At 44.0% G+C, this 18,319-nt stretch overlaps 1 long non-coding RNA gene across 1 annotated transcript; it reads right to left on the reverse strand.

The window, feature by feature from the left end:
• Nucleotides 1-4,775: 4,775 nt before the first annotated feature.
• LOC119143873 lies at nt 4,776-11,028 on the reverse strand. The gene is made up of 2 exons (XR_005102857.1): nt 10,976-11,028; nt 4,776-6,325 (listed from the first exon to the last, which is right to left on the reverse strand). It is a non-coding gene; the product is annotated as an uncharacterized LOC119143873 (long non-coding RNA).
• Between the last annotated feature and the right edge of the window lie 7,291 nt (nt 11,029-18,319).

The raw sequence follows: 18,319 nt of genomic DNA on the forward strand, positions 1-18,319 counted from the left end.
GAAGTCTTGGCTTTCTAGAGCAGAGGCAGGGCACGGCCAAAGCCTGAATCAGGAGGGAGAAAAGCTGACAGCACTGGCTGTCTCGTCTTCACTCTTCTTTTTACCGTCCAGTATAGGCACTGTTTTAAATTACACAAAAATAGCCTGTAAAGCTCTCATCAATCTCACTTGTTCAAGTGCAGCTTTTCAATATTAATCATTTACAGTGACATGAGTAAACAATGCCACATGTGGCCGCAGCGATGGTGCTCTTCCATTACTCATTCATCCTGAGGTGCACAGGTTTTGCATTGAGTCTCACTCCCTCATTTCTCTCTTTAAAAAATTATGTTAAAAAGGAAACCACACAATCACCTTTCCATTTAAAAGTCAAAGACAGGAATATTCAGGGAACAGTGGATCGCAGACTGCCCCTGCCAAGGAAAGGAAAGTGATGCATTTCAGCCTCCCTGCACCCATCCTTGCTTTTTCTTTCTGCTGACAAAGATACCTGAACTACCTCTAGACAGGCCTGCTCAAATCTGGGAAACTAGGCAGCTTCATTAGCACAGTGTGCCACAAAATCTAACTTAACCTGCCTGTGAGCAGTCATACAACTTTACTTCTTGCTAGCCTCCTAATCAGCTTGTTGTCTGCATCCAAAGCCTATTTTTTATTTCATCCAGTGTTACTTTTCAGGGTAAGAGAGAGAAGTATCCAGTAGTTCAAGAAAACCTACTTCCCACCTTACACTTAGTGAGTTTTGCTAAAAAGTCCTGGGCAGGTTTTAACTCTCTGTTCATGGCATTGTGCTGTGCCATTTAGATACACTTTATACTATTTTCTTATTTTCAAAATTTATTTCAGAGTAGAAAGAACTTCAAAAGTGGGAGGGTGAATTTCAAACCCACAAACGTTCAGATCCTGGGGTGTAGTTTGGACTCCATCCCCACAAAAACCAGCATAAAAACACTCCCCATTGCTGCCAGCTCTCCTGATTTATCCAACATTTCACAGATGTAAAGCTGGTATTCGAGTCCCAGCTTGGAACGGAGAGACTGAACACAAACCTCAACTTTCATTCCTGCAGGAGAAGTTTCCATCCCTCCTGTTTGCAGAGGAAAACTTGAAAACATGACCTGACTGCGCCTGAGTGGGCTGCTGGGAAGAGGGAGTGAGCTGACTCATGATTTTTGCTACCTGGGGATCGCAGTGCTGGGACACTGGCCAGGCAGGAGCAGAATTTGAGACTTTGGAGCCTCATTCATTATTACAACTGTCTTGTTGCTCTGGAAGATGCCACTCTTCACTGGAATGGATGCCAAAGCAAAATGTTTTGGTTTTGAGGAAAGGTGTCAGTCAGTTGTCCTCCTTCCTCTTACAAACTTCCCTTGGAGAAGGCTGTGTTCAGTGCAACACATAGAGAAGATCCCTGGTGCCTCGTTCCTCCTCGTAAATGGCATTAAGCAATATTGCATCAACATTTTTGTCCATGTGTCAGCCCCTTCAGAGGGATGCCTGGCTCCTTCTGCCCAGCCCATTCAGCAGGATCTCTCCCCTAAGGCATGGATGTTGGCTGTGGTAGCCTCGATGCCACCATTGCTCACAAACTTCCTCCGTTAATGGCCCCGAGCAAAATAACCCAAGTGAGCGTATCCATCTGTGTTCGCTGCCTTTACAAAGAGTTCAGCCTCCTGACAAAACTCATATTAAAAAAAGAAAAAAAGAAAAAAGACTGCCCTTGTTTTAAAATAACCTCTTAATTAAGGGCATAAAAGCATTAAAAATGTGATACTAACACTAAATGCATAAGATAGGTGTGGTCGTATGTGGCACTGAAGCATACTGGAATAGCAACAGACCCACTCTACTTTCATGACTGGCTATGAAAAAGAAGAGGGACAGGAGTGTCAGTTTTATTTCAGATTATGAAGGAAAGGGGGGAAAAAAATGTTGCCAACACATTTTTTCTACTGGGATTTCCAGTAGAATTCATTGCTATCTCAACTCCACTCCTGATGAAGCTGGTAAGAATTTCATTGCTGTCTTAATACATGCAGAATTAGGCCAGTGGAGAACACCTCTGGAAGTCCCAGCCATCAAGCATATTTTGACTGTTTACATGCTAAAAACAGCAGTAACATAATCTCAGATCAAGAAAAATCCTGGCTAGCTGGAAAAAAAAATAAACCTCCTATTCCATGATTACAAGAGAAAGATGTTGGCAGAAGCGGGTGAGCAGCCAGAAGCAATGCAAGAGGGCTGGCTGAGAGCAGATCATTTTGCTAGAGTTTCAGCTGAACAAAGCATGCAAGTCTACACTACTCCTTCAAAGCACTCAGTACCCTGAGTACTGGCTATGTGCTGGGTGCTGGGTGCTGAGCTACTTGCTGAGGGATTGGGGCGGGTTTTGACAAGCAGGGGTGCTGTACATGTCCAGGATCTGGATTTGTATTCACAAATTCCATACAGCTAAAGAGCTATCTGGAAATCTGCTTAGGATGAGAAACAGAACGAAGTGAGGGAGGGCAGGAAGGAGAGAAGTAATTTGTGTGTGTGTGTGTGTGTGTGTGTTGGGTTTTTTTTACAAGATTGCATTATTTTTTTGGCATTTGATTTCTCGCTGTTGTCCTGACTTTTGGGTGTGGTGGGCTCTGAGCTTTGCCCTGTGTGCCTTTAGGAACAATATTCTCTGGGCAAAATTGCTTTTTCCATTTCATTGCGGCATTGTGGTTATGTATTTATTTCATAAAGAGAGCGGGTTATTTGGCAATTTAGGTTCATATTGTGGGTGTGGTCCCTGTAGATAGTTTTCTTCTGTATTAAATCTTTGCAAACTGTTATTTCTCTGGTAGAACACCAGTGAGCAGTATGCCATTCTCCTAGGCAGGATTTTATTTTACCTCCCATTTTGTCACCAAATCACCTATTTCATCTGAGTCACCAGCTACACTTTGTTGGGACAGTCCTGGGTCCTCCTCAGGACTAGTGGCTCAACTACCACCATAACCCACCAGAAGCAGCAGCACAGAGCCTTGCACAGACTGGTTTCCCCATCCATTGGCACCCTCCTAGACTGCTTCCAGAACTCAGTACTCTGTCCAAAACTAGCCAAGGTTATCTCTCTCTGCAGAGCACTTGACTGTGGACCATAAACCTACCTACGCTGAAGTGTCTCTTGTAGCTCTGGGGTAAGAAAACAGGGAAGAGGAAGGACACAGAAGGTGGCAATGGAAAGCTGTCTGTAGCAGGTGCCACACACAAAGTATCCTTTTTATACCTCATGGTCACACAAGGAGCAAAGAAACGTTACTTCTGGTCAATCACAGAAGCAAGCACGAGGAGGGGAGTATCCAGACCTCCTGTGGCAGGTGTTTATGTTGGGAAAGATTCTCCCTGTTTTACAGCAGATTCTCTCACTTTCCAGAATGCAAATAAGCACTGGAGCATGTTTTCCCTCAGCTGACCGTGGATATGAAGCTAAGAATAGCCTCTGAATTTTGGTACTTCAGGTATGTGCCCGATAGGTAGCGATGTGAATGTATCTTTAGATCAAGCACTGCTGAATGATTTCAGAGTATGAATGCCTTTGCTACCCCAAAACACACCTCCTGCAAGAAGGTGCTAGGCAAGTGCCCCAAGGTTTATACTGGCATCCTGCCTGTTGAACGTGTCCTGGTCATACCCTGCGAAATGCAATTTATAGCCAGTGGATCAGGTCACACCTTGGTGAACCAACTCCTTACACCAACACGTCTGGCAAATCTACCAAACCAACCTGTTTCCCATTAGATCAGGAGGGGGTAGGGGGTGTCTCTGGCCGTACCCCGGGCAGCCATCCCACCTGGCAGCAGAGGCTGTGCCTCCAGCACCAGGAACGCAACCTGAGGCAAAGCTTTTCCTTCAGCTACAACAGGAACAGCAACTGTTGCAAAGCCATTACTACAGAGAGGCAGTAAAATCACACATATCATATCATGGTATTACAGGAACAAATTAAGTCTAGGCTGAGGCCCTTTAAAAAAAAACTACGGCCCGTTAGGTTTAGTTTAGAATCTCTTTCCTTGCAACTACAGAGCAGATTGACAAAACAGACTTTTTAAATCACCTATGTAACTTCACTCAATGACAGGATACCAAAAAGACTCTTTTGTGTTAAAGTGTTAATTATTAAAACATGACCAAACGGTTAGTTCAATTTACAGCATTGCCATTAGACAGAAGGCTGGAAACAATGCACACATTAAACGGCTATATTATATGTTCTGTTACTTCGAGAGTCTCTGAAGTGAGAAAAGACAAGTTGCGGAGCCAAGAAATTCTCCACTGGAATGGTGTTAGCTCTGCTTTTCTCTTGGTACAATCTCATTTATCTGAAATGCTACAGGAAGCAAAAATTATTTGGCCAACAAGAGATTCAAATAATTGAAAGAAATCCTGGAGAAGCAATTCAGCCAGACATTTGAACAGAAGGGACCCTTCAGATGAAAATATCAATTGCACAGATAAGTGGCAGTTCGTTATGTTTCATCGTTAATTTGTGGCTGGATTACTTGCTCTTGCGGTTTCCCATTCAATGATCATTTGGATGATTTATAAAAGATACAGCAAATTACAGCAGGTTTCCAAAACATTCAAGAAAAGACTGACATGAAATTAGTTGTGACTTCCAAGATTTCTCCTCAAAAGTGTCTGTTCATCTGCCCTGCCCACAAGACAACGAAGAGCATCAGGCTGAAAAAGCCACTTCGCTGAATTAGGGTGTCCGCTGTGCAGTGAGTCAAAGAAGCAAGATATGAAGGCTGCAGTTCAGTGATTTATTTCAAAACACCTGAACACCAAACTGAGATTTGCGTTCACTTTGTGACAGCATAAATCCAGCAAATGGAGACATTCTGAGGGGTATTTCTGTATTGGATTGAGCTAAATACATACAGTACTTTTTCCCTCAAAAAAATAGCAAGCCATACACCAAATGGCGAAACAAGTTTAGTAACAGTTTGCATCATTAGCAATTATTCATAACGCGAGAAAAATGAAACAGACCAGACCCTCCAAAAGCTCAAATCAGCTCTGTTGAACTCTGATATTTATCTCATTTACCCTCAGCTGGGGTTCTGTCCTGGGATGCGCATGTATTTTGCAATTTATTTATTTTTTCCCCCAGATCTATTTTTTTGCTCAGATCTATTATGTACAGTAACAACACAGACTCTGAAGCTCGCCTCAGAGCTGTTTAGGTCAGTAGAGCAAACTGGTGTGAAGCAAGAGCAGAACCGGATCCCGTGACTTGCCATGTTGTTTTTTTTTCTTCGGTCCCATTCTTTATTTAATTTACAACCTCCAGTTCTGTTCATCTTCCTCTGTTCCCAAGTCCTTAGTAATAACCCTATTTCCTTAGCTCTTTCGCCATAAATAATTCTCCTGAAATAACATGAGGAGAGCCTGCTCTGCTAGCTCAGTCTGCCTCAGAGAAGGCCAGGAGATCAATTACTCTCATTGAAATGCCACGGGAAAAGGAGAATGTCCGAACAGGATTTCACACAACAGTTTATAACAACAGGGTGGGAGAAGGAAAGGCAATGAACAACTTTGTTGTGTGCTCCCACATAGAGAAAACAGAAAAAAAGACCCAGACATCGCTGGAAATCACTCTCCTCAGTGCTTATTCCTAATTGATTTTCTTGACATCTAAGTGTTATAATCTCAATGATAGCTACCGTAGCAATATATAGACATGCACACTTTTCTACTTTACAATTCCATAACTGTTTCTTTTAAGTTAGAGTACAATAAAATCAGTCAACTGTGCCACTAACTAACTGCTGCATTGTACTGTGAGAAAATATAGGGAAAGGACTTAAAGGGCTTCAAATTAATTCTAGTTCAGTGGAAGAGACCTCTAACAAAACTGTTTATTAAATGTGGTAATTGCTTTTACTAAACATATTTTACACTGCTTTTGCATAAAGTGATTATTTAATTAGCAATAAAAATGACCCCATTCTAATTTTTGTAGCTAATATTCATACAGCATTTCTACTGCTTGTGCAAGTCTGTAAGTGCAAATAGCATTATTTCTACTTAGTGTATGGTTGAATTAGGACCAGCAAAGAGTACAGTAGCAGTATTTTGATTTAAAAATACACCTCAGGGAATGGGGAAGCTAATAGCATTTATTTATCCATAGCAGTATTTAAATGAACCTTCCTTTTAATTCCTCTCTTCAGAATAACCTTGAACTCCAATGATTAGAGCAGCAGTAAGTGGCCTGCGAGAAGAAGGCATGTTTGAACATGTCCTCAAGGATGATGACAGTTTCGTAATTTCTCCGCAGGTTCCCCACCTAAAGTCAGTTTTAAAAATAAAGTTAGTTAAATACGTTTCAATCATTGCACTTCTCCTGAATCTCTCATGCAGCTTTAGGGCTCTTTTCTTGCCTTCTCCATTTTAAAGAGGCTTTTCCTTCCTCCAGGTACAGGGAGACCTGCACAAATAACAATGCTCTGTATCTGGATGCAGTGAATAACAATAACCAGAGATGTGAAAGGCTCAGTTTGAACACACCAGCAAACAAGCAAACATTAAAAACCTGAAAGAAAAAATTTCCCTGCTGTCTTTCGATTATGTTTCTTGGGACATTAACATTCATTTAAAGAAAAAAAAATAATCAAAGAACCGTTATTTTTAAACTGGATAGTCTTCCTTTAAAGGCCCCCAAATGTCAGCACAGGGACAAATTTTCCACTGATGTAAATCAGCGTAACTCGACCACAGAGCTGTACCTATTTACATTAACTGAAGGTCTGTCATGTAACCTTCTAGTCTACGAAGATCTGCTAGTTCTTAAACAATGACCAAGATATTATACTGATTTAGAAACATCATTTATTTCTCAAGAACTCATTGCCCTCTTATTTTTTCATGCTAGTTAGTGCCAGTTCCATTAATTTACTTTTGCGCATCCAGCCACCACCCAAAATTACAGGCCAGGCCAAGAACATGGTGGCAAACAGCAATATTTTGTAACAAGGAAGCTCGATCTGGCTCAAATGTAAAGGTTTTTTACCACCTGCAATGAAATCTCCTGGGTCCCTGAGAAAATACTGATCATTAAAGGAATAACTATGTCTTCTAGCACACTGGATCTTGAGCAAGCAGAGAAAGCCCAAGGGGAAAGCAAGGAGGTCAAGAAAAAATTATTCTGGAGGAAAGACTGAAGGCCTGGTACTGTTTAGTCTGAAGAAGACAAGACTAGTGGGAATAGTACAGCACAAAGAAACCATGCCGCCATGCCACGCTGCATACAGCAGCAAGAGCAGAGCAAGAGCACAGGGGGAATATACTTTATCCAGTAGGAAAAACTTTCCAGCCACAGGGACAGGTATGGACTGGAGACATCTGCCCACCACCCAGAGGAAGGCCAGTGGTGGGTGGTCCAAACACAGGACAGACAGGCATCACCCAGGAGCGACAGCAGCGGTGCCATGGGCCAGGTCAGCCCAGTGCGTTGTGACTGCATGGAAAGGCACATGTTCAGCGGACGGGGAGCGAGAGCGCGCTCAGCTCTGAGTCAGAGAAACACATCTTTTAGAGGATTAAGAGATGATGTAGGAAGTTGAGACTGCAAGTTGCCGACAATGAATACCAGACGGCAGATGCGGAGCTGCCAGCTCATCAAGGACCTGACTCAGCAAACAGCTCTGCTTTCTGTGACCGCCGCGCCAAGGGTTTTCTGCTCCCACACTACATCGCATGCCTCAAAAGCCAGAACAATCTTTTTTCCTTTTTTCTTTTAGGCTGGGGGAGATCCTAAGTCAGTGTCTCCTAAATTGGGAAGGCAGAAGATAAGCAGCAAGGGAGCAGGAGAAGGGAAGTATGTGACTCCAGGACTCCCCAAGCTTCATGCCCAGCTACAGACACACAACACTTATGCAGGAGTCTGGGATCTGTAAAAGCAGCTGCTTGCCTGCCTTCCCCCCACTCCCAGCTACTGTGGAAACCTTCCTGCGGCAGCCTCAAGCAGGGGTGAGGTTTGGGCAACAGCGCCTCTGCTCCTCTCCTGCCCCACTCACCCAGTGCCGGGCAGAACATCCCTCCCTGCAGCTGAAGCAGGCAGCAGCGAGCAGGCTCTCACCACCTGCCTTCATGGGGAGAGGGAAAGCCACCCAGGGCAGAGACAGAGGGGGGAAGAGAAACAGGGAAAGTGCTTTACTAGATGGTAGATTGTAATAGATGGGAAGAAACAGGGACTGGGTGAGCAGGAAAACACACTGAGTGCACCATGAGAAGACAGAAAAGGGATGAACCGATGGTGGCAGTTTGCATCTCTTGTGAATGGCAGATGCTGCCCAGTTTGCCTCCTTGTTTCCTGCCAGCAATGCCCAGGCTCTCAGACAACCTTTTGTTTGCACTTTCCACCAGTGCATGAGCACATTCCACACACCGGCACTGCCCAACAATCAGTAAGAAGCCCAGGGCATGGTTTTGCATTGCTGCCTCCATTGTGGAAACAGTTGGTGAAAGAGGATTTTCCACACTGCATGCAAATTCTGATACTAAATAGAAAGTTTCTCCTCTGAACTAGAGAGGCAAGACTGCCACAGGTTATCCTTCAAAAGGAAATAAATTAAAAAGATGTGGAGCTGATTTATTCCAGAACAATTAATTGAGTTCTTTCCCAGATTTTTGGACCACAGGGTCCAAGGTGCCCAGCAGAGCTGCCACAGCACCCAAGGTGTCAGCAAATCCAGCAGGCTGCTGTGAGCTCCCAGGGAATGGGTCTGATCCCCGACAGAAACCTGCCTGTAAATGCAGGGATGCCTGCAGGTTTTCTCAAGACTCCGTTTGCAGGAAAAAGCTTGTTCCCCCACTCCAAATGTTTAATCTGAAAGTTTATTGGTGCGTTATTCCCACTCTCACCTGCCCTATTTGGCCTCCTTTGATTATTTATTTGATTTTAAATTGTTCATTATGAACTTTAATGTACTGCAGATAACCTTTCAGTAAGTGTACTATTAAAGATGAACTATTAATGTCTTCCTCTTAAGAAGCAATAATAGGGTTAAGTATTTGCATGGCTCATTTATTAGAAAAATGTGTGCAAGTAACTCAAGGACTTTTCAGTGAGTTACTCTTTATGAGCTAGATTCAATCAAGATTTCATCTGGCTTCCATGCTGCAATAATTGTCCAAGGCAGCTCGGCCGCCCAAGCCTTGGTGCCTGCACCGGGCTGATGGCAGCAGAATGCACACAGGGTCTGTGGCCCTGCTCCGCCACCAAACAGCCAAACCCAGCAGGTTTCCCCGGGTGAGAGCTTTATGCCTAGTAGAAAAGCACCAAGGTGATGCAGGACAGGGTTACCTAAACCATAGGCTCGAGGAAGAGATCCCCAGGACCCTGGGTGGCCTCTTTGCCACTGTGGTGGGGTGGTACTGCCAAGACATCCTCAAATCAGTCAGATCATGCATTGGGGAGCACCAAAGGTAGATTGAAAGGCCCCAGCTCCTCAAGAACACCAAATCTGTGAGCTGCAGGTGACATGGCTGGGGAAGCTGTCTCACTGAGCGCATCTCTGGATCTTCCACACAGGAAAGACTCCTGCTCAGCAAGCCTTGCCTTTGAGCTAACTGTGAGCACCAGAAAGTGAACTTCTCTGTCCATCTCTCTCCCCAGGTAGATTTTTATTTTTAAACAAGATTTTTCTGATCAGAAATAATAATATATTTTTTCTTCTTCTTTTTTTACAGCCAATGTGTATTCTTTCACCATTCTCAAACTGAAATGTTCTCAAATTGGTCTTTAGAAGATGTTTTCAGTTAGAAACTGACTCTTCTTATTTATTTCTTTTATTAGGATTAAGCAGGCCAAAACCAAGATGTTCTATTTTGGATTAAATAAACTATTTCAGGTTGACTACCCCCTCTCATGTACTTGAAGTATGAAAAAGAAATAGGCTTTGTTGAAACAAAGATAAATGTATAAAACACTTTCTGGCCCATTTTTCACACAGCTGCAGTCAAAACTTCTCCTACTTGGATTAACTCTTCCCACTTCTCCTTCATACCACCTACTCTATTCCAAACACTCCAACAGAAGATGTAAAAAACATCTTCAAGTAAATAAGAGCTACCTGCCATCTGCAAAACAAAACACAGAAAAGCAGAAATTAATCTCTTTTTAATCTGAAACAGAAATTGTACACACTGAAGTTGCAGCACACGGCCCCACCCTTAGAACCGCCTGCGTTGGCTCTGCTTGTGATAAACTGAGCCACAAACACAGAGCGAAAGCTGTTGGCAAACCATATACTATAAAGCAAATGCAGCGCGGATGAAATGGGGGGGGGCATCTCCCTGGCTGGATATATCAGTGTAGCTTTGCTGAAGGCAGAGATGACACAGCTGGAACAGCAGCAGCTGAGACCCAGCATCCTTAGGTCTCAAGCTTGGGGGCAAATACTTGGTGTCTATCCTTCAAAAACCTCACTCATTTTAAAATTAGGTAGACTTTAACAGCATTTATTCATTCATAGGCAACTACCAAGACTTTGCATCCAATGGACGAGTGATTTCTAGCTCCTCAACATGTGTTTCACGTGCTGGGGGGAATAAATGAGGTTAAAATGCAATTCTGTTCCTTTACCTGGTATTATAGTAGAGATTGCTGCTTACAGCAGAGACACTTCAAACAAGACAGGTTTCCAGAGCTATCTTCAGTTCTGCTTATACACAGAATATGGACCACTAACTGCACTGGCATGAACAGTTCCAGCAATGAAGTACCTGGCAACTGGGACCCTGTTTGCATCTATTTCTTTTTCTTTACCTCCACCCCCAACCCCAATCCCTCCACCCCCACCACCCCACCACCCCCTTCTTTTTGTTTTCCATTTACTGGAAAAGACATAATCCCAGCAGAAGACTTGTTTCCTGGGTGGCCTGTATAAATGTCCCTTTCTTAGGCTCCAGCACCAGACCGTAATAGACCACTTACTTGACAAGGGGTTGTCCTCTATTGCCTCCAGACATCTCTGAGGTCTTTACCCCTCCTCAGTCTGTTGCTTTTATCAAACCAGCCCTGTCTGAGCCCGTGCCCATTGGCAAACAGCCCATTCTGTGTCCTATCTCCCTTGCTCCTGCACAGAGCACCCAGCCATTGATGGGGAACTGCACATCACAGCTTACAAGCTGGAGGGCTTTTAGCTTTTCTGAGGAGAAGGACCAGATGCCTCATGACTGTTTTCTCCTCCTCTTCTCCTCCAGGACCAGTCTGTGGTAGCTCTGCCCACCAGGTTAATGGGGCCTCCCGGGCACATGGCTCCCACACTGTTGGGGAGCACTTTGCCCTTTCCCAGATGGTCTGTCCCCACCACTGCTCCTTTGTCCATCTCTCTTTGCAGTATCATTCAGACTGGTGCAGCTGAGCCAAAAGCCAACTCAGCAGCATTTCCCATCATATAAAGCCATGATGGGCTTGCATCATGAACACTTTGTACAGTCCTGGTTGTTCTTCCACCCCCACATCTTAAAAAAGATATAGTGGAATCTGGAGGAGGTTCAGAGAAAAGCAGCACTAAGGGTCAAAGGTACAGAGTGGTTTGCACACAAGGAACAGCTGAATGCCCTAGAATGCTTCAGCCTGGAAAACAGAAGACCTGGGAGTGGAGGAAAGGATTTAATACAGTCAAAAATCAAGTGATCAAGAGTAGCATGGAAAGGGTGAGTAGGAAATGCCCATTCACTGCCTCTTCCAGTGCACACTGTGGAACTTGCAGTCGGTGGTTGGATCAAAACTAGTGAAAGAGATTGTTTTTGCACAGTGGGCACTTAAACCATGGATGCTAAGACTGAACATGGGCTCAAGGGGAGACTGGAGAAGTAAAAATCCACTGAAAGTGGTTCAGTGTACTACAGCCGCTTCTGCCTCAGGAAGCCCCCAAGCTGCCAATTGTTGGATGCTGAGACAGCATTTGGGCAAGCGGCATGTATGCTTGGACCCTCACCGTAGACACTCAGCCACTGTTGACCACAGCCAAAAATTTGTTACCTGACAGACCTTTAGTACGGCCCAGCATGGTGCTTCCTATATCTGCTACCATACACTCCTCCTGCAGAATCATGCCCGCCCTTGTTTTTCCTAGGACTTCAGCTTTATTTCATTGGTATGACATGCAAACACTGAGGCACCAAAGTCCTTCCTCTCTCCCGCAGAGTATGGCACAGCATCCCCAACACCCAGTACACTCTATTGGGAATCAAGCCAGATTTTTGTCATCCCTTCTACTCTCCTGTCTGCTCTCTGGAGGAGGATGCCTCCCAGCCTCTCCGCCATGTCCTAACACTCTTTTACCCTGGCCCAGTGTGCCCAGAGCTAACTCAAGACTTGGCAGCTACAGAGGAACCCTCCCAGGGAGTGAGGGGAATGTAGGAGGTCAAGGATGGCCGCTGAGAGGAGGGTTTTCTGTATCAGTGCCTCTAAGGACTGGCCAACATGCAGCTGTAACCATTTTCTAGACATTCAGCACTTTTTACCTGTGCTGTTAAAGGCAACTTGGGACAGGGACAGCCTAGTGATGCCTGGGCCAATTCTGAAGACATCATCAGAGCCCTCACAATAGGGTCAGGCATCCAAGTCCTTGCTGGCCATCCTTGAGCTCCCCCAGGTCCTCACCTGGGAGGAACAGACCAGCCATAGGCAGAGCTGGGCAATCGTGATCTAGCTGGGAAAAAAAGCACTAGTATAAGCTGAATTGACACATTCCCTTTTGGGTCAGCCCAAACCATTACATTTGACCCAGTATGAAATTTTTATTCTAATTTTGGAAAGAAAAGCCTTTTCCCTGTGTCCTGATTCAGTGAAACATCTTGTTTTGAAAATATTCATGGTACAATTGTGTTTAAAAAAAAAATTGATTCTCTACTTTTACGTTCAAAGTTTCTTTTTGGATTAACCACATTTGTCACATTTATTAGCTTCCTCCTGTAAAAAAATTTAAAGCAGTCACTCAGCTGACCTCACCATGGGGTCTCAACCTCTCTCTTGCAAGCAGATTGTAACATGGTGCCTAAATGGGTTTTATAACACAAATAATCATGCCCAAAATTAAATAACCTGGTGTTGGGGATAGACCTGATCTCAGAGTGTTGAAGCCTATGTCATTCAAACCAGAGGTAGAGCGGCTTCACAGCTAGTGGGGTACAGGCAGCACCACAGCACTGAATACATGCAGCACCCACTTATGTCTTGACACTGCTCACCTCCAGGTGCCGGTGCTTCTGAGGAGTTAACAGTAATTTTAGCCTTGTGTCCAAAATCAGTTAGGAAACAGGAGCTTAGTAGAGCTAAGCTACCGCCAGCTCCTCCACTCCTTCTCCCTGAGCACTTTGGCTCTGTCATACTCCTGCTCACATTTCTGGAAGACTCTGGTGTTCACCCATGCATATTCACAGCTATGCACTGGTGTCACTAAAATATCTTCTAAAGTCTATTTCATGCAAATTAAATTTGTTTAACTAAGTTAACTTTATTCAGGCCAGTGCTCCATTCCTGTATTCAGTCTTTTTCAAGTGTGTCCAAAGGCTCTGATGCTCTGTCGAACGTGAGTCATTCAGAAATCCCAAGAAACTTCAGAAAAGGCTGAGTCTACATTTGAAACAAACATGCTTAGCAGTTTGCCAAAGTATCATGCCCAGCATTAGAGAGATGTCATACCTTAGGATTGTACACGTACCCTGAAGCCCTGAGTCCTACAGGACTTCCATGGGTCCTATAAAAAGCTCATTTCCCATTCCCATGGAAAGAGCCCGTTGCAGCCCCTGTAGCAGAAACCTTGTCTATAGCCATAAGACTTTGATCCTCCCCAGAGATCCAGCTTTAATATTTCTTGTTTTTACAAAACTGTTTGCCACAGTAGCTCACTCTGCCAGTGCATCTCATCATGGTCAGTTCATTCATTGTTTCTGCTGGTCTCATTAATCTCCCCCTCCCCTTCCACAGATAAACCACCTTTTAATGGTTGTGTTAAGTAACAAACAGCATGCCAAGGAGTATCTTGTATACTTCAGAAGGTTAATGTCCTACCAGATTTATCTGGGCATTTAAATCCCTTTTCGAAAAAGTTCTTTCAGTTACTGATCTACTGAATGTAAATTTCATAATAATTTATTTCAGAAGGGGAAAAGGAATGAAAAGTTAGAATTATTACCTAGTTTTTCAGTGTTTGTCTGACAGGTTAACATTTTGATTTCAAGTCCTTATAATAGGACTTTCCTCAGGTGCAACCCTGCATGTCATCAAAGTATTTGCCCCCTAAACCTTGCTCACAATTTCCTGGTCCCAGACACAACCAGCCCAAGTGGAGACCTCAGCTCACACTTGGCAGGGGCCATGCCAAATCCACCTCCCATCCTATCTGCTGCTTGTGTCAGCCCAGCAAAGAGGCGATGGCTTCCCCCTCCAGGGTGGGTGTCAGATGCTGTCCATGCCTGCATTCCCGCACCACCGGGGGCTGCAGCCTCTCAGCCCACACTGCACGGGCAGCAAGCAGCACGAAGTGCCTGGGCCTCACCAGTCCCTTGCTGTGTCTACCTGGCATGCCCGGATGCTACAGAAACCCCATTTTCCAGTTCTGTTTATTTTTTAAAGCTGAGCCTTTGACCTTCTAGGTAGTCATAATTTTCCAGCCATCAAACAGGCATAAGGACTGTGGTATGTGCCTGCCACAGCCCCAAACCACAACTGAGAGCTCTGAATACCCTCTCTCATTAGCCCCAACAGGACGTCAAAGGCAGGCTCAAATGCTAAGCCCTCACTGTCTCAGCTAAACTTATGTATTTTGCTGTTAATTATTTTTCAAACAGGATGGGACGGTGTGGCAGAAGCCAGATGTGGAGATCGGGTGAATCTGCCTGCATTTTTCCCTTAAAACAAGCCCACCTAAAATACAGAAAGGCTTTTCACCTTGAAACCTGGGATTTATTAGGAGATCCTGTCATAGATAGGATGGGGAAATCCACAGCCAGAAGGCAGAATTGTTGAAGGATTGTTCCAGAACACAAGCTATGATTAAAAACATACATTTCTCACAAACACCTCCCTTTTTATCAATTAATCTTTTTTGGGGGTTATTTATTCTTCAGTGTACCAGAATGCAAGTTCTCTACTTAGGAAGCACAGCGAAGAAAACACTGAAAATGTCAGCATAGGAAAATTTTATTTTAAAATGCCATTACCAAAGTTAAACTAAAAATTTCTTTTGATCCATATTCAGCAATGTCTATCCATCCTCCACCATCCTCACTGCTGTCTACTCATGCCTCCCTCAGATAAGCATATCTCAATGCTGACTTGTTTTCAGCCATGGTCAGTTTGCTTTTTTGAGGGGCTGTTTATGTTTCCTTTAAAGAATATTTCTCTTAAGTGCTGCAAGGCTATACAGTCTGTTGGCATTTTAGCACAGTCTTCACAAGCTCTGATCTCTTGTACACTTTCATTGAACAGCTGTTTTGTTCAGCATGCAGAGATTTAAAATCCACCTATCACACACTTCAAACAGGACTAAGTAAGTGTGTGATATCTTGGAAACACAGTCTGATGAGAATTCTTGATGTAGAGATGACTCTGCCATCTTCCCGTAAGACAGAAAAAAATTAAGGAACTGAACTTTTCTTAATCAAGCTTTTCTTTGTGGTGTTGCAGCATGAAACAGTGTCAGTTTTTGCCATGCTCTGGCTGGCTGCCCGCTCCCCATGCTGTGCGCATCAGAGCCTCCAGCAGGTCACTGCTGTGGCTACCCTAGCAAAGCACCTGCAATGTGCCACCGGTCCCTGAAATGAGACAGAAACCACGTGGGTTTGTGCTTTTTTAATAATAGATATTCAATGGACAGTTGCCTCTTCTGCAAAACACACTAATAATCATGACCAGCCTTTATGCCTGCGGCCCCTGCCACTTTCAAACAGGAATCTCACACACCTACTGCAGACCAGAGCAGTCACAGCAGATCAGGGTCTGATCTCATTACCCTGCTGTGCATCTAGCATAATTCAGTCACTCACGGCAGGTACTTTGGACTTGCACCAGTGCCACTGTGATCAAACTCTGCCTCTCTGCCTGTTTTAAGAACAATATTTAGGAAAAGATGCCAAAAATATCTTTTCACAGGTACAGGCACTGGCTAAGAGCATGTCCTTGTTTATTAGAAACATCTAACCATCTGGTCATTCTTATTTCAAATATTACCATCACCTCTGCAAAATTCACAGGGTCCTGCAGCATCAGGTGCTCCAGGGAGCACAGGGGAAGCAAGCACCACGATGATCAGTGTCACTGCAGGCAGAATATTTTGGGTCACTGCTCAGCCTGGATGTTGCCTGAGCCTGCACACAAGGATCCTGGCAAGGCTGGAGAGAAAGGCAGAGCCCTCATAACCTGTAGCTGTCCAGTTTCATGCAGGAAATTCCCTCTTTTATCTGAACCAATGCTCCACGTAAGCTGGTTGCTCTGTCTGCAACAGTGGGCTTAGGGCTTTAACTACCTGGGGAGAAAAGTGACAGTTTCTTCAAAACCTTAGAAGTACAGATGGGGTATAGAGTATAGGTAGCTTGACTTGATTGGGTTTTACACTTGTTTCTGAGCTAGAATTAAAACTGCCTCAGCTGATGGGTGGCAGAGACTCAGACCTGCCACTGCAGCATACTGTGGGCATCAGCTTTGTCCACCATGACCTTGCAAATCGCAGTGAATCACCCTTCACTTGCATCCCTTGCATCCCCTGCTCCTGAGCTCCAGAGACTGACAACAGACTTCCTAGCATGCTCACTGCTCAAAGATGCAACTGAGTGAGATCAGATGGAAGTCAGAGGAAGGAAAATAAATGCCAATATGTTTGCATTCTCATACTGTCTGGAGAGCTAATTAGTCTTGGTTCTGGTAAACACACTTGGGGGAGACGACACCAATCAGCTAAATTAACTTGCCATTTCCCTGGACACCTTCAGTGCATTAAAGAAAAAAAATATGCAATTTTGACACTGACACAACTCTGTACACCCTCTCTACACACCACTGTTATTGGCTTTTTATGGAGAAATTCAAAAGCATCTCTGTTTTTCTGAAGTCCACATTCCTGTAAAAGTGATGGTCCTGCATCGCCAGGGTGCTTTTCCCTGTGGGATACCAGAAGTCAACATCATCTGGAATTAGCCTGGGCAATTTTCCATAATTAGGGCCCTGATTATTGCTACTGTGGGAGTACTGTGCAGTCCCAGGGCAGGACGGGTAACGTAAGCTGAGGCAGAAGGAGGTAGAGAGAACAGCAGACACAACTTGAACACAATGAAGATGGGCAATAATGCAATAAGACCAAGTAGGCACTCCTTCAGTTAGTGAGTAATAACATTTTTTGCTATAAAATGGAAGTTCCTCAGTAGTGAAACACCAAGGACAACAGGAATCTGAATGTGCTGCCAAGTCCCAGGATAGAGATGCTGCAATGACACTAAGGAGCCTTGTGCCATTGGGGCACATCAAAGGAGCCACAAAGATCTACAGCACTGAAGTGCCCTAAAGACCTGGTGCCATGCCAGTAGAGCAGCCCTTGGGAGCAACCTGATGCAGCGGAGTTGGGCAGCCAGGAAGAAATCAGGCAGATTAGCAACAAACCTGTAACCAAGATGCCCAGTTCATTAAATGAAACTAAAGGTAGGCAAAACATTTTAAGTAAAGCAAGCGAGTAAATACTGTAAATGTTAAAAAAAAAAAAAAAAAAAAGTGGATTACAGACCTGAGAATAGTGAAGAGATTGACATGCTGAGGTATAAACAGAAATAGGTGAAGTAGCCAGTGTCTAAGTCTAATCCTTTTGTAACACAGCACCATAAGAGGTCTTACAGCAAGGCTGGTCAAAATTTTCCATCAAAACTTCTCTACTGAACAGTAAAAAAAGTACTTTTATATGATTCCTCTTTCTAATTTTTTTTTTACCCACAACAGCTGCTTTCCATGAAAATTTTCAACATTTTGTGGAAACACCAAAAAAAAAACCCCAACCCTCTGTTTATGGCAACTAGACATTTTCAGACAAAAAAAAAGATGAACCTTTTTGGTGAGCATTAAAGAATGGCCTGTAGTTTTGAGACATGACTAATCCTTTTCTTGCCAAACACTGAATATTTTTTGGTTTTCCAATAAAAAGTCCAGATTTTCCTCTGGGTGGGTGGGGGGACTTTCCAAACCAGCAGCACTTTAAATGTCAAAAAATAATATGCAAGCTCAATTCCAGCCTTAAGTGATGGCCAGTGCTGAGGTCTATGTAAAGAAAGAGTATTGGGGGCCAGT

This window comes from Falco rusticolus, chromosome 2 (assembly GCF_015220075.1).
Source record: "Falco rusticolus isolate bFalRus1 chromosome 2, bFalRus1.pri, whole genome shotgun sequence".
Lineage (NCBI taxonomy): Eukaryota > Metazoa > Chordata > Aves > Falconiformes > Falconidae > Falco > Falco rusticolus.